The sequence below is a fragment of the Lissotriton vulgaris genome, chromosome 8 (assembly GCF_964263255.1).
Source record: "Lissotriton vulgaris chromosome 8, aLisVul1.2, whole genome shotgun sequence".
Classification (NCBI taxonomy): domain Eukaryota; kingdom Metazoa; phylum Chordata; class Amphibia; order Caudata; family Salamandridae; genus Lissotriton; species Lissotriton vulgaris.
In genome coordinates this window covers 1,111,140,100-1,111,155,053 of record NC_141696.1, presented here as the reverse complement: position 1 = coordinate 1,111,155,053, position 14,954 = coordinate 1,111,140,100, and the positions used below count along the sequence as shown (strand labels likewise).

Below are 14,954 nucleotides of genomic sequence, written 5' to 3'. Positions count from 1 at the left end.
CAGTCAGTGGGAAAATGCAGAGGGGGAGTCTGGTCAAAGGTCAAACGTGGGGTTTGGTCGGGACACGGGATGAACGTGGAATAAGGTTTGATACAAGTGGTGAGTGTAGGGCGGGGGTCCAGATGCGGGGAGTTAGAATCTAGGTATACGGGGAGGGTTTCATTTTATGTTTCTTGTTTCGGTTTATGTTTCTTGTATCGCTGGCACCACTGCACAGTAGACGGCAGCATCAAAGCACACAAGTGTGAAGGGTAATGGGCTCCAGTCTGCATATTTGACAGAAGAGGTGAGTTTTCAAGTTTTCTGACGTTCTGGCATGCGAGGTGATCGGTAGCAACATGTACGAAGGGACCCCCTCAAAAAAATACGTTGTGGCCCAGGAACAGAGGGGAAAAAAACAATTCTAATGTGGAAATTGTTCCTGCGGTGGCCTGCTAATTCACTTAAACAACTAAGTTTATAAGTATCTAACCAGGTGACAAAAAAATGGAAAAACTACTGAAATTATTCAAAACGTATAAAATTTATTTTTCTCTTTTTTTATATATCTTTTAGTTTATGTGAGTTCTGTTGTCAATCAGAAATCACAGGACATACATTTATCAATTCATATAAAAAACTTTTCAATTCATGTCAAAAGCTTTTTTTTCCAAGACAAACACAGTTGAATCCTAAATATCTACAAAAAAAGAATATGTACAAAATCCTGGTTAGATGCGAGGTGATCGGAGCACAGGCTGTGTTAAGCCACTACATTTGTGCTCTGGATGATAACAAGAATGGGTTTAGGACAGTAGGAGAAACAAAAGTATTCATGGGTGCCCTTTCTCTTGCTACTCAGATATTCAGGCAGCACAAGTCAAGTGAATGTCCTTTTAACACAAATATTACTAAGCTATTTTTTCCAAACTGTGTTTGTGTGTGTTGTATTGACCTATATTATATATATATATATATATATATATATATATATATATATATATATATATATATATATATATATATATATCTATATACATATATATATATATATATATCTATATACATATATATATATATATATATATATATATACATATATCTTTGTTTCGTTTATTACATATGTGTATGTCGTTCTGTTGCAATATATATCTGATCACACTTTTTAGTGATATTTTGTTAAGTAAGCAAATAAAGCCTTTGCTCCGACCCTCTTACGCAGCCTCTTTGTGTATCTTGGTGTGATATCACCCCACTTGCCTACTGCTGGGCCAGTGTATCAAATTCCTGATTCATGTTTGTATTTTGCTTGACCTGCCTCTTCCTGGTATGTTATCACCCGCAGCACTGCGTCATCAGATTATCATTTCCTTAGGGATGCAGAAGTCAAACCTCCAACCCTGACCGGTGTCTGTCCTCCTTGTGCATGGTGTAAATAACACCTGATATCAGCGTACTGCCTGCTCTGCTATGGCAGACACTTCCTCACATGTGTTATCCATTTCTTTAGGCTGGTGACCTGCCTTGGTCTTTCTTCAGCTTTTAGGGAGAGTTATTTATGTTTAGTACCCTTGGAAAGACCTGGAAATAGTATTATAAGTTGGGAGATTTGTAAAGACCAGTGCCTGCAACAATGATCTCACAAGGTCTTTAGCAGTCTCATCAATCCTAGATTATTTGAAAAAAGAAAGAATTCTCAAGCTCAGGATTACCAGGTTTTTAAAATTGTGTCACCTGTTTAATCAAACCACACAAACAATTGCAAATAAAATCCAAATGTAAAAATAAATATACAGTTCATTAATGCACAAAATAAATGTTCGCCACATAGGATTTTTCAATCATATACAAAGGTTCCATAACGTTGTCTATAAAAAAATTTGTTTAAAAACCTCTACATTTAACTCTTCTGACGTCCCCATAACATGAATCACGTATGGGAGATCAAGTTGCTATGTCACTATATCCAGCAGTGATAATGTATCTTTTCATAGTTTTGGAACTGAGAGAAGTGCTTAGAAAAGTGGCCCGTCCGAGGATCTTTCTTGTCGCATCACTCGCACACTATGCTACACATGCACCATCTACCTGCTTGCACTGGATTATTTTGTGATGTATTTGGAAGAAAATTGACTTGCGAGTAGACACACACACAACATTTTAACCAGCGTTCTCATCCCTAATAAGACCACTCCTTCAAGTTTCAATAGGCTTTGTGGAGTTGTGTTGTGCTGAGACACCTGTTTTGTACCATAGCATCAAGCTAGAAGCTGGCTATTGCTTCAGGTTGTGTAGTATTGTCCTGTCCCTGACTCTTTTGAACTTGTATTTTGTCTTTATTTACATGCACTAAATCTACTACCCTAAAAGGAGACAGTAAGATCTAAATACAATCCACTTACAGCATTGTACTTTGAAATTGTGTTTTCGCAGTAAGGTATTATGTTCAACACCGTATATTTACGTTTGCTCCACAAATCAGTTGTTTTGCTAATCTTCTTCCCCATCCCATCTTACTTGCAACCCCTAAATGTCAGCAACGTTGTTCTTCTTTGTGCTTGCTCCCTTGCTACATTTTATTTCATATTACCGTGTGAGCCTTTAAGTATGTTAGAACACAGTCTCTATGGTATAATAGCATTAAAAAAAAAATGTTGACTTTTTTCTGTCCTGAATAGATTTATCATTCTGGTTTCCCTGTGCTTCTGCTTCCCTCTCTTCGAAATTTTAATATCCTTTTCTTTTTTTGTCTGTTCACTTTAAACTATCAGGGCATTGAACTTAAATGTTTAGTCACTCTGAACCACGATGCTGAGCTGTAGAGCGCCCTGGGTATGAAGTCTGTATGCAGCTGACTTCAACTAGACCCCATACTAGCTGCTCCATAACTCGCTAACACGAGAAAGCCTATGTAAAGAGCCTGTTGTGAATAAAACAACCGAAACAGCGCATGTTTAGTGGTCATGTGAATATAGGATGGAATCACCTTTCAGAGAACTGAGATCCTTACAGTGAAGACCAATCCTGAGAAGGAGGCCAGAAAGAAACTGAGCACCCGTGGCATCCCTACTGTGAGTGAAAAGGCCTCACCAGAGCGGGAAGGTAAATACATTTACTCAGTTAGGACAGATGTAGGGCTAAAATACCAATAGAAACTGAACCTAAACCTAGACACCAATGGAGAAGCTTACGATAGTCCAGTCTATCCAGAACACAGAGTGGACTATAGTTCCAAGTTCAATTTGTTGCATCTGTGGTTGATGGGTAGTAAACAAATTGAATAAAATTGAACAGAGACCACCACTTTCAACTGTCTGTGGAAAGTTATTGTCTTTAAGCGGGGCAACTGCCTGCTGATCCAATACAGTCATAACACTGATGATGTCACCATGCCATCATCACTTGAACATTGGTGGGGTGACAAGGCAGTGCACTTTCGCCCTGTTTTTGTTTGATAAGGCTCCCTGGAGCTGGTTGAGCTGACATGTTCTGAGTGATGCTCCTGTGCTCAAGGAGTGGCACTGTGACCTGAAAAGACTGTGGAGTAGCATTTCCAGCACCACTAACTGTATGCGTTACTCTCTGCTGATGAAAGACAACTATCCTGAAACATGAACTTTCGTCTAGAGATGCTCAGCTCTGGCTGTACCAGCCACGTTGAAAACAAAAGATTGTTTAATGGAAGCAAGTGATACCATGCACTACATTTACCAGAATGCATCTGAGTGGACTGGGTACTGGGATGTAAAGGCAGTGTGCTGCCTACTGTTTTTGACTGGTGGAAACACTCCTGCCTATCCTTCCCCTACTATAAACAAAGTAACTGAAACAACATTTCTCACCGTTTTTAAGGTCTCTAAGGAAGGATTCAAATCTGATATCATTGGTTGTGCTCAAACTCCCCTTTATCCTTCTAGTCACAATTATATTCTTTTTGCCGTTGAATATTTTATTAAATATAAAAAAAATCCTTGTAATGTATTCTAGGCAATTGTCTGATCTTGAGAATGAACTAGCTCGCACTCACGTCATTGGGTGCAAAAATATTCAGTGAAATTATGATTAAGGCACATGTTTAACCTTCCATTCCAAAGCAGCGGAGTCCAGGTTATAATTTCATTTTTAAGATTTCCTAAATGTTTAAGGAAATACATTAATGTTGCTTACAGTCAGCACTCACGAAAATTTATTTAGAGGCAAAGGGCCAGATGCATCAAAGCGTTTTGCCCATTCTGTGTCTATGGCAAATGTGTTGATGCATATGGGCCTAAATACCGAATTGTGACTCCATGCAAAATTGTGTCGTCAGCCAGTATGTGTTTGAGCTGCACGAGCGCGAATGTAAATTCTGAAGTGCGGGGTTGAGAATGCAGGGGATTCGTTTGCATGTTTTTCAAACAGATGGAAACATATCTAGATGTTTTCAGCTGTGTTGTCATATACACAAGACAGCGCTTTTGCCTTGTGCTCTGCACAGATGGGCAGGCAGACCTAGCTACTCATTCCAGTGCCACAATACATGAAGGTTGAGTGTGTGTGAAGGTCATAGCTGATTAGAGTCCTTCCACACTGATGCGGTGTCCAACGTTGGTCCATGAGGACCACGTTTATGCCAAACTTTGAGGATACTCACTGAAAAAGCAGATTGTTAGTTTTGTTTAACAGGTTGTTAATTTATCCCAGGTGACTGGCCCGAAAAAGTGGCCTGGATCTGGCCCGTGGTGGGGGTAATGTGGAAAACCCTGCGTGTTGAAAAAGTACAAGAGAGAAAGCAGAGAAATCTATTTCTCTTCTCTGTAATTCATTACTTGCTATTCAGCAATCGGGAGTTATTGGCAGCCTCAATTATTTAAACCTTATTTCCGATAAGCAGAGGCCATTTGAAACAGAGAGTATTGGTTTGTAGTATTGGTATAGTGTCCCAGACCCTGGATCAGGCCTAAAGTGCTTCTGGGTGGTAGGGTAAGAGGTTACTCTGTTTGATGAAATAGCGCGTAGAGTTATCGAGTGGCCAATGTGGGAAAAGTGAGGATTTGTGCTTTAGGTTAGCTTGAGTGCCATAATGGTGTCACAGTTAACTGGATGTAAGCATGGAGTAAAGCATAGAGATGTACCCGAGATAGTTGCATTTGCAAATACTTGGCATCTTCATGCAGTTGTGTAAGAAAGTTTCCCGGCGCTTGTGCTTAGTTGGTAGGGTGTGTGCTTTAGTCTGGCCTATGTAGAAAGTCTTCGATGTTGTGCATGAGGTTTCAAAGTGTGCTCAGCCATGGTATGGTGATCTTGCAGCTGTGTCTGTGTGTGTGGTATGTTGGAAGAGTGTAAAATGGCTAGGGTAAGGCAAGTGTAAGAAGTGTAAAAGAACCAGAGCATTATATAATCATCAGTTTGGAACAACCAGGCTTTGCCACCCGGCTGAATTCTAGGTGTTCATGGATGATCCTTATCCTTTCAGGAGTGGACACAAGGCACTCCACAACACCGGACCAGCGTAAGAGCAACCTCCGGCGGCCGATCTTTCTCCCACCTCGCCGCCAAGACCTGGAACACTCTCCCCATCCTCCTACGGCAGACCCAAGAACTGCTAACCTTCAGAAGACTACTCAAGACCTGGCTATTCGAGCAGTAGCAGCATCCCTCCCCCCAGCGCCTTGAGACCCTCACGGGTGAGTAGTACGCCATACAAATGTTCTGATTGATTGATTTTCAGGGTTGACTGTCTGTGCAGGGAAGGAAGCACAGACAGGCACACATTTTTCTGAAGGGAGGATGGTGCAAGAGTGGAGCCAGTCTGGTATTGAGCATCCTTTGGGGATATTCAGCCAGATTCATGAAGCTTAATTGCGCTCGCAAAGGGCCAGATTCTGAGAATCTGGCCCTTTGCGAGCGCAATTGTTGCATTTGGGATTCATCATCCCAAATGCAATAATCGGTAAATGCGATTTCGCTAAATTGCGAGGAATTACATTTAAGGAATCTCTATTTGAGATTCCTTAAATGCAATTCATCAACCATTTATAATTTGCGAATTCGCAATTTCGGGCCGCTGTTTACCGCGAGGTCAAACCTCGTGGTAAATAGCGAAAAATGCTTTTAAATGCATTTCTCTAAGTTGCATGTTGCACACACACATGTCCTTTGGACATGTGTGTGCGCAACACCAATGTAGATGACATTTCAGGGGTGCTACAGGGTCTCCTTTGGACACCCCTAGCACCCTTGAAATCGCATCCTTATTTGCGATTAGAAAATTGCTAATCGCAAATAAGGAATGTGTAGGAATCGCATTTTATATTGCGATTCCTACATGAATCCCGTTTTGCGAGTCTGTAATAGCGATTCCTTATGAATCGCTATTAAAGACTCACAAAACGGGTCTTTGATGAATCTGGCAGATAGTTCTTATTTTAGTTTGAGGAAAGTGAGCCCGATTCTGTGGCTAGCCCTTTGGATACATCAGAGATCCTTGAATGAGCTGCATCTGGCGTTAGGCACAAAGCAGAGAAATTGCAGGACTAGATCGATGAAGTCACTTATGAGTAGATGTACGAGTTGCTTGGCAGCCACATTTTTGTTTCTCGGGAGCCTGCAATAGATAGCTACAATCAGTTGGTGTTATCCAGGCATGACAGCACCAAGGTGATAGTGGTTTGAACCCTGTAAGGAAAGCCAAGCTGAGGGAAGATGTAGCATAGCCTTTGCTTTTTGTGTACTGTTGATCATGTGATTTTGTAGTAGAGCATGCAACAGGCTGGAGTTTGGGATCATGAACAGAGTCATCAATTCCGTCATGCAGAAGGGGGCTGGGAGCACACACTGCTTCACCTCCCAGCACAGTTCACCCCTTAGCATTATGGTAAATGCAGTCACTTTAAATGCTTACTTGTATTTTTCCTGAAGAGTTTCACCAAAGTTGATGCATGTTAGTGCTGTGAATCTCTAGACACATGTGTTTCTGGATATTCTCCTTCATCAGTAGAGATAAAACGCAACATTCATTTGGGGTTGCTGAGCAAGCTGCCACAGTCCTTTCAGGTCGCAGTACCTCTCTCTGACGCACAGGTGCATCTCCAAAAGCTTGTCAGCTCAGTGGCTCAAGGGAGCCTTTTCAAACAGAAGTGGGGAGCCAGAGTTGCTGAGGTCAGGTAGCAGTGAGTGAGTTGATAACTGCCCTGCCTCTCCAGGTAAGAATCGGAGTGTGAAATAATTGAGTAAGCATCGAGTGCACCACTGCTTGTGTTAGTGTTGGGGGTTAGAGAATATAGGGGGCTTGACCTAAGTAACATGTGTTGAGGCCCAGAGGGTTTTCTGAATTTATGGTAAACTGGTTTGTGCCCACATAGCTGAAGCAGGATAGGTTGTGTGATCGTATGAGGTTCCGTAGAGGGGTGAGGTATTATTTGAAGAGCAGTGGAAAAGTATTGAAAACTGTGGGGCATAGGCGTGGAATACACCTTTTTAATTTTAGTAATATAACTGGAAGGAACGCCAACCTGTGATTAGCATCCAAGGCTGAAGAGTAAAGTCTAAAGCCCAAACAACAACACTGCTGTCACTTATGTTCACTTTGCATAGTGTTGCATAGGATAGGGGTGAATAAGGGACATGACTGCCCCTATTTGATGAGTGCGGCGTATAGCCCACATAAAAAGCCCTCTTCCTTGATTGCAAGGAATAGAAGGACGTCCCAGCACAGATGTCAAGCAGCATAACAATGGCGAGATTGAGACCCCAGGCTCAAGCTACTAAGCGATCTGAATATTAGTCTTTGGGAAGTGGCTGGAGTAGATGAAAGATTTAGGGACAAGTGTGAGAGCTGGTGCGTCTAGTTCTCCATTTATTATTCGTGCATGCCAAAGAAATTAATTCATCAAAAAGCTCCAAAAGCATGTGATGAAAAAGGTGGAGTCCCTGCCCATCAGTCTTTAGGCAGATAATTTTACGTTCCATTTCTCTTATAATCAGTGTAAAACCATTTTATGGTGGACAGCAGGCGAAGTAATTGGGAACAGCAGATGATGGTATCTGGCACAGTAAATGTTTCAGCCTTGCCAACAACCGGAAAGATAAATAAAACAAGCATTGGCAAAACCAACAGGTTGGGCGCATCAAGGTTTGTGATTTTTATTCAAATGTATGCAGAAGTCATTGAAAGGTTAAAAGTAGTAAAAAGCAAAAATACCACTGTGTTAAGGTGGCGTGCATATGTTTGCAAAAAAAATAAGTATAAAATGACTCACTCCAAAAATAAAATAAAAATTACAGCAAACATAGGCACATCGTCTTTGGCACTACAAGGTGGATGTGCATTTGTGCAGAAGCAAATAGTGTCACGCACAGTGAAGAAAGTCAATGGCTGAAGTGGGATGACCCATTGCCACATGCTCTATGCTTTGGGCGTTTGAAGCAAAATGTGAATGACATTTAAACACACCAATGAAAAAAGTCTGACTAAAAGCTCCTGTATGTGTGTGTGACTTTATCATGGACTAGCAGCCCGTCCGACGTTGTCCGGGTATGAATTGCTGCCAGCCAGTAGTAAATTGTTTTGTAGGATTTCGTTTAGATAGCATTTCTTATCTGCGACAGGCCTGTGAAACGCTCCGATTCACAGTGCACTGCTGATGCACTTAAGAGTGCACGTTCAGTAGTGTGTGAACTCAAGTTTCCCCACTTTATTTTTCCTTGCAATATTATATAGCGCGAACTCGACAACATGGCATGAGCACAATTTACTTTACAGAGGAACACATTCATTTGTGGTAGGCACGGGGAGACAAAGCGATTTGCCTGGAATCACAGGATGTTGATCTGATGCCGAGATTCGAACGTAGCTCCCCTGCTCTAAAGTTCGCAATTCTAGAACTTGTGGCGGGAGGTGTGTCTAAAAGTGTATGTCGGTGCTGGCCATCAATGAGAGAGACCTTTGCATTTTTCAAATGGGCGGTGAAAAAATGAGTATGTTGCTGGAGATGTGGGCCGTCGTGCCATCAATGTACTTACCGGGGGAGGTTAAACACCCATTATTCCGCAACTTTCTTTCCGCATACCATCACTCCGCATACCATCACTCCGCATACTTTCATTACGAAAGTACCATGACTCCGCAATGCCATTATAACGCATGGCATTAAATTGTATATGCTTTTGCCACGCATACATTTACAACAAAATTCGTTGTAAATGAATGAATGGTAAAAGCATGTTTTAAAAAAAAAATGTTTGGATAAGGTAATTATGGGTATAGCGGTATATGTTTTGGGGTACTGAGGTATATGTTTTGGGGTGTTTGGGTATTTTAAGGGTTCAGATATAGTTTTGGGTTATGGGGTACAGGGGTAGTTTTAGGGTTTAGGGATAGGTAAGGGTTTTGGGGTACAGGGGTATTTTTAGGGTTCAGGGCTAGGTTTGGGTTTTTGGGGTATAGGGGTATTTTTAGGGTTCAGGGCTAGGTTTGGGTTTTTGGGGTACATGGTTATTTTTAGGGTTCAGTGCAAGATTTGGGTTTGAGGTACAGGGGTATTTTTAGGGTTCAGTGGTAGGTTTGGGTTTTGGGGTACAGGGGTATTTTAAGGGTTCAGGGCTAGGTTTGTGTTTTGGGGTACAGGGGTATTTTAGGGTTTAGGGGTAGGTTTGGGTTTGGGTTTTGGGGTACAGTGGTATTTTTAGGGTTCAGGGGTAGGTTTGGGTTTTGGTGTAGAGGGGTATTTTTAGGGTTTAGGGATAGGTTTGGGTTTTGAGGTACAGGGTATATTTATAGGGTTAAGATGGGTTTGTGTTTAAGGGTGTTGGGGTATTTTAGGGAGTAAGGGTGGGTTATGATTATGGGGTGCAGGGGTATTTAAAGGAAGCCGGGTGGGATTAGCACACGATATGAGACATGGCATGAAGGGCGGAACGTACCACACGCCACCAGCATTTGTCACACCCCCAGCACACGCCCACAGCACAACGCAGACATGCCCACAAGGGACTACTTTGCTGGCACGGTTCTTTTACCTTTTAAATGTATATGGTGGGCGTCTGCATAGCCTATGTCCTTCTGCTGCAACTGCCCTTTCCAACGCTGTATTGGGTGTTGTGATTGGCGCTGTGGTTCCTGAGATTACCCACCTCAAAGGTTTGGGCTCTCTCTTTATTATATAAGTATGGATGTTTTGACACATTAGGCTGACTTTAGCTGACGCCAGGCCAGACCAAAAGAGAACTTTCCTAGTTTACTGTGCTCTGCACAAGAGTCAGCTGCTTCTGTCGTGTTGCATTATTGAACAGTTGCTTCACCACAAAAGGTGAACGTGCTGCAGTGGTCGAAAACTGGTGTTCTTCCATGTGTAAAAAAAAACCTTAAACACAATTGTTGCCACAACATTTAAACACCGAGAACCCTTTTTTGAAAATTCATAGGTCATATCACGTGACATTGGCTGAGGCTAACCTTTCTTTTCAAGGCCTCCGGGTGGCAGCTATGTTTTTAAGTTTTTTTTTTTTTGTGTGGCTGTCTAGTGAGGTTCAGCCAGTTTATTTACAGGAAAGCTTAAACGGTCTTCGTTATGCCCCTTAATTTTTGTTGGCTATATTCTTTCTAACCTTCTCTAGAAGCTATATTTGAAAACCTTGTTTTATGCGTTCCACCTAGAAATTTAGTAGTGAACCGATCCTGAGACCTAGAAACTGATCAAAGTAGCCAAAACATGAGTGGTGAGCGGCTGCTGTCACTGACATGGCACATATTATCAGACTTTAAAGTGCCTAGAGTCATCCTGCAAGCACTACAACTCATCCTACAAATTGGAGGAGTGGAGTGGAAATCTGGATTCTCCTTACATTAGAGTGATACTGGGACAGAAGAGGCGGAATTAAATACGCAGACGTTTGCTGGTCTGTTTTTTGTCAGATTTTCAGGTGAGCTCTGGCGAGTCTAGGGGGTCTGACCAAAGGCAACAAGGTGTGAGATGTTCTGGGGACTCCTGCCTCTCTGGGAGGGAGATACCACAAAGACACCCTCTACCAAGCATTTTCATTTTTGACCATGCTCCATTTGGCACCCTTTGGAAATGACATTGCAGTGGTAGAATGAGGCTCCACTACTTTGTTTTATTATTTCAAGTCAGACATGTTCAAATACATAACATTCAGTAAACAAAATATTTATACAGAAAGAAGAAGAAATTGTTGTGGCGAAAGTGTCATCCAACATAGAACATAACCTACTGCAAAATAACTAAAGGCCAGGATATCCCAGATACACACATACATAGTTGGTGCTGTATCTTACGAGCATCTGCAGGAAAAAAGTATCAATCCACCTTATATTGTGACGGACCCACTCCATTTCACCAGATTTCTTCAGGAATCCGCACCATGCATGTTCTGGTTGGCCAGTACCATCTGGTGGCAGGACAGTATATATTGAGTCTGGATACCCAAGAGCAGTGATCACTTGCTAGGACTCCACTGCGCAGGTCTCACAAGTATCTCTAAGAGCACAACCTGCAATACACATCGCTTTGATTGATGTTCAGCAGGTGTGTGAATAGTGTGACAGATCTGCAACATGAGTGTGAGGCAAGTAAATTAAATCATATATTATATAATGAGTGTCCGTAACAGAAGTGCCTTGTTTGACAATATTTTTCTCATACTTAGGAGGAAAAAATTAAAATCCTTTTCAAACTGTGGCCCATTGTGTATGAACCTGTCTGTGGATCGGGTATCTCCTCTGTCTGGTTTGTTTAGACCATCCCTCTCCCTTGCTCTATTTTACTCCCATTGACATCCTTTAAAAGTTTTGAGGTGTTGGGTTTCAGGTACACAAAGGAAGCTAAGACAATATTTCTACCTGATAAATGAGAACTATGCCCCTGGGTGTCATGACTGGCACACCCACTTTCCACTCAGCTGTACAGCTGCAACAAGGATATTCCGGATTTGGAAGCAGGGTGCACCTTCTTCAGTGGTTTCGTTAAAGAGGAATGGCTGCTTTTGTAAATGGTGGATCATGAAGGATCATCAATTACTCCCTTCCTACCACCTTTTTTAAAGTCCTTGTCTGGGAACACGAGTAGCCCTTCTTCAGAAGCCGGCTTATTCCTGTTCTCACTGTTAACAAAATTAAAAGTTCAAAAATATGAAAAGGGGGTGAGATCCACTTCATTATTTATATATTTTGATGGAGTTATTTTTAAAGTGCAAACTTAGTCCCAATCTGTGTAGTCTCTTAGTTTGCAAGTGGATGTATAGCCAAAATGCAGTCTTTTTGAATGGCAACTGTGGACAATGCATGTGTAAAATTACAGAAGAGATCGGGTACACAGCATCAAAGTGCGGTGAGGCAATGGATGCAGTCTACCACTGTAGGGAGATTGCGAAGAGGTGGATTTTGAGACCTTTCCTGAACGTATTAACAAAGTAACAGGATGCAATAGGATGCTCTACCAGAGTCTCAGTCAACAGGCAGGCGCGTTGACGTGTGTATTCTTTGTGAGTCTTTTGGATTTCAAGCCTAGCTAAGGTTGTGCTCCTAGTGGTGTGGGTGTTTTTAGACACCCTTTTTTCAGAGGCAAAACATTTAGATTTACTCCTGTGCAGTGCCTTACCGAGCCAGACAGCAGATGTTGAAGTGTTCCCTTTACTAGTAGTCATTTTGTTTGATTGCACTGTTTAAAGTGAATGTGGGAGACAAGCTAATGAACTGCAACACTTTTTATCATGGTGGGTTTCTATGTGTACAGAACATCAGTCAATAATATGAGAATTGAAACATTGCATGAAAACTTAAAGGGTTTGTCCGAACAGGATTGGAAAGATCAAACTTGTTCTGGGATTTACCTTCGAGAGACATGAAACTGGTAAGCGTGGAAGGGAGGCAGCAGACACGATTGAAATAGCCTTTGTTGAAGAGGTTGGAGTAAACCGAGGTTTGGCCAAAACTAACGGTGTGTTCTCTTGAAGGTTATGTTGTGGGGGGTGGGGGGGGAGTTGATCAGCACAGAGTTGTCCTATTAAAAGATCAATGTTAGTTGGTGTTGATATACTGTACCTACCTGGAGAGGGCAGCTTGGAGAGGGGGGAACCTACACCCTCTGAGTTCTTCATTATTCTGTAAAACAATAACATGTAGGAAGTGAATGTAACTGTTCTGCATGTGTTACATTCACAACAGGTGAAAAGGAAAGCAAGGATTTCTTGTAGAGTGGAAAGATAAGTTGACCTCATGCAAGCACTTGGGACCTACTGTAATAGCGATAAAAGACTGGGCTCGTTACTCTGCCCCTGAGGCTGTGGGGATGAGCCAAGGTAGTATTAAGGATCCTTGGAGAATGATCAGGACAAACATCAATATGATCACAGGAAAAGGGTTGGACTTCTCAGGTTCCCTTGCACAGTTGTTCAGGGAGGCATAAACTCTGAGAAGCAGCGCCGGCCTTCTCTTGAGGAAAGAGATGGGCACAAACTGTCATGTTGTCTCATCCTCATTCCCTTCTCATTTAGAGTTATCAGCTGTTATGATTTGAAAAACACCAAATGGGGATCATGGCATCTCTGTGTGGTGCAAGCCTCCAGCCTCACTCATGCTAACACACAATATGGTTGCCCAGGGCTCCAACCTGCGTTTCTGCTTCATAACCTCACAAACCTTTCCTAGCCTTCAACCTGTTCTAACTTGCTTAATGTGTACCACAGGGATGCTCGTGCTGTCCCCAACCCAACTGCATCGGCAGACCCTTTGCATCCTGCCATGGTGCATGCAGAAGTATTTCTAGGAATTTAGTTGGAGGTGATTGCAACGTTTCCCCGATGATCATCTGCATCTGTAATATTGCCTGTTGCATTATTGCTGAATTTGAGTTTTGGCTACTGTGTCTTTATTCCAGGATCTGATTGCTTTTGGGGAGCCTGGTCCTTTGTTGCCAGTGGCTGTGGGACTTGGACATGCATCTTTGCCACCATCTTGGGCTGGGGTTCATGAGTCCATAATGGGCGTCAAGACTCAGCAAGAGCACCCCTTACTGGGCTGGTGCGTCTCCCCTCCTCGTCCCACCCAATTCTTCTTTCCTCTGTAGCCACAGAACACCGACACTCTGTCATGTGACCAGCTCTTCCCTCCCTGTCTGGTCTCCCCAAACTTCCTATTTAAACTCTCCGCCGGTTCTGTTAGTGCAAGGCAGGGCCTAGGGCCAGAACTGCGGCTCCTTGACCATGCATCCTACCTATTCCCTTCCCTATCCCCTTCTCTCCTTCAAATCCATCTGCACTCATCCTTCCCCAGCAATATTCTAACTTCAGTACTATTACTTTTGCCAACCCCTGATGATGACTATATTTTTGCCATGAGGGAGGTCACTGAGTGACACTGTGGAGAACTCGGTGCCTGAATCTGTCCTAAAGAGCCTTTATCCTGGCTTCTTGTATCCATACACACATGTGGGTTGCTCCTCTATACTTTTTGTGGTTAATATAAATCGGATGCTAAATATTCCAGTGGGAAGGCAGGCACTGGGTTGTAGTGCATTCCTGTGGGCTGGTACTCTGTCTGTTGCTCCTAGGTGGCCTCTGGAGGGCAATTACCACAGAACTTTCACCATCACCCCCTGTACCCTGTTAATGTCAGGGGGTTGCTTACCTCTTTCGTCAGGGAGCGCTATTTACACCATATGTTGTTGCCACCTAATTCTTATAATTTATGCCTTCATGCAGCTAACCACACGCTACCTTTAGTGTTTTAGCCAGTGCCTTGCTTAAGTGCCTACAGTCGCCACCTTAGGTACCACAATGGCGTCTCTTTGCCGCACCTCGATTCAATGGCAGTAAACACTGCAAGAAGGAATGTATTGTCTTTTCATAGATACCTGAATTTTGTACACCTTTACTGTATTGTCAGGCCCTTACTTGTGGTCGTTTAACCATCTGCTTCTGTTCACTGCTAAGTAAAGGTTCCTTCGATTTTACTCTGTGTATCCATCTCTGTTCCAGTC

General features: G+C 42.6%; 1 protein-coding gene across 10 annotated transcripts in view; it reads left to right on the top strand.

Annotated features, from left to right (window-relative positions):
• The window catches only part of ELF1 (E74 like ETS transcription factor 1), a 665,417-nt gene that overhangs the window by 214,042 nt on the left and 436,421 nt on the right, over positions 1-14,954 (top strand). For 4 of the 10 annotated variants that reach the window (XM_086934918.1, XM_086934924.1, XM_086934920.1 and 1 more), the window contains exon 2: positions 5,435-5,645. The exons of the other annotated variants lie outside the window; for them this stretch is intronic. The gene's annotated coding sequence lies outside the window, so the exon portion shown is untranslated. The remainder of the gene's footprint in view (positions 1-5,434; positions 5,646-14,954) is intronic. 10 annotated transcript variants of the gene reach the window in all.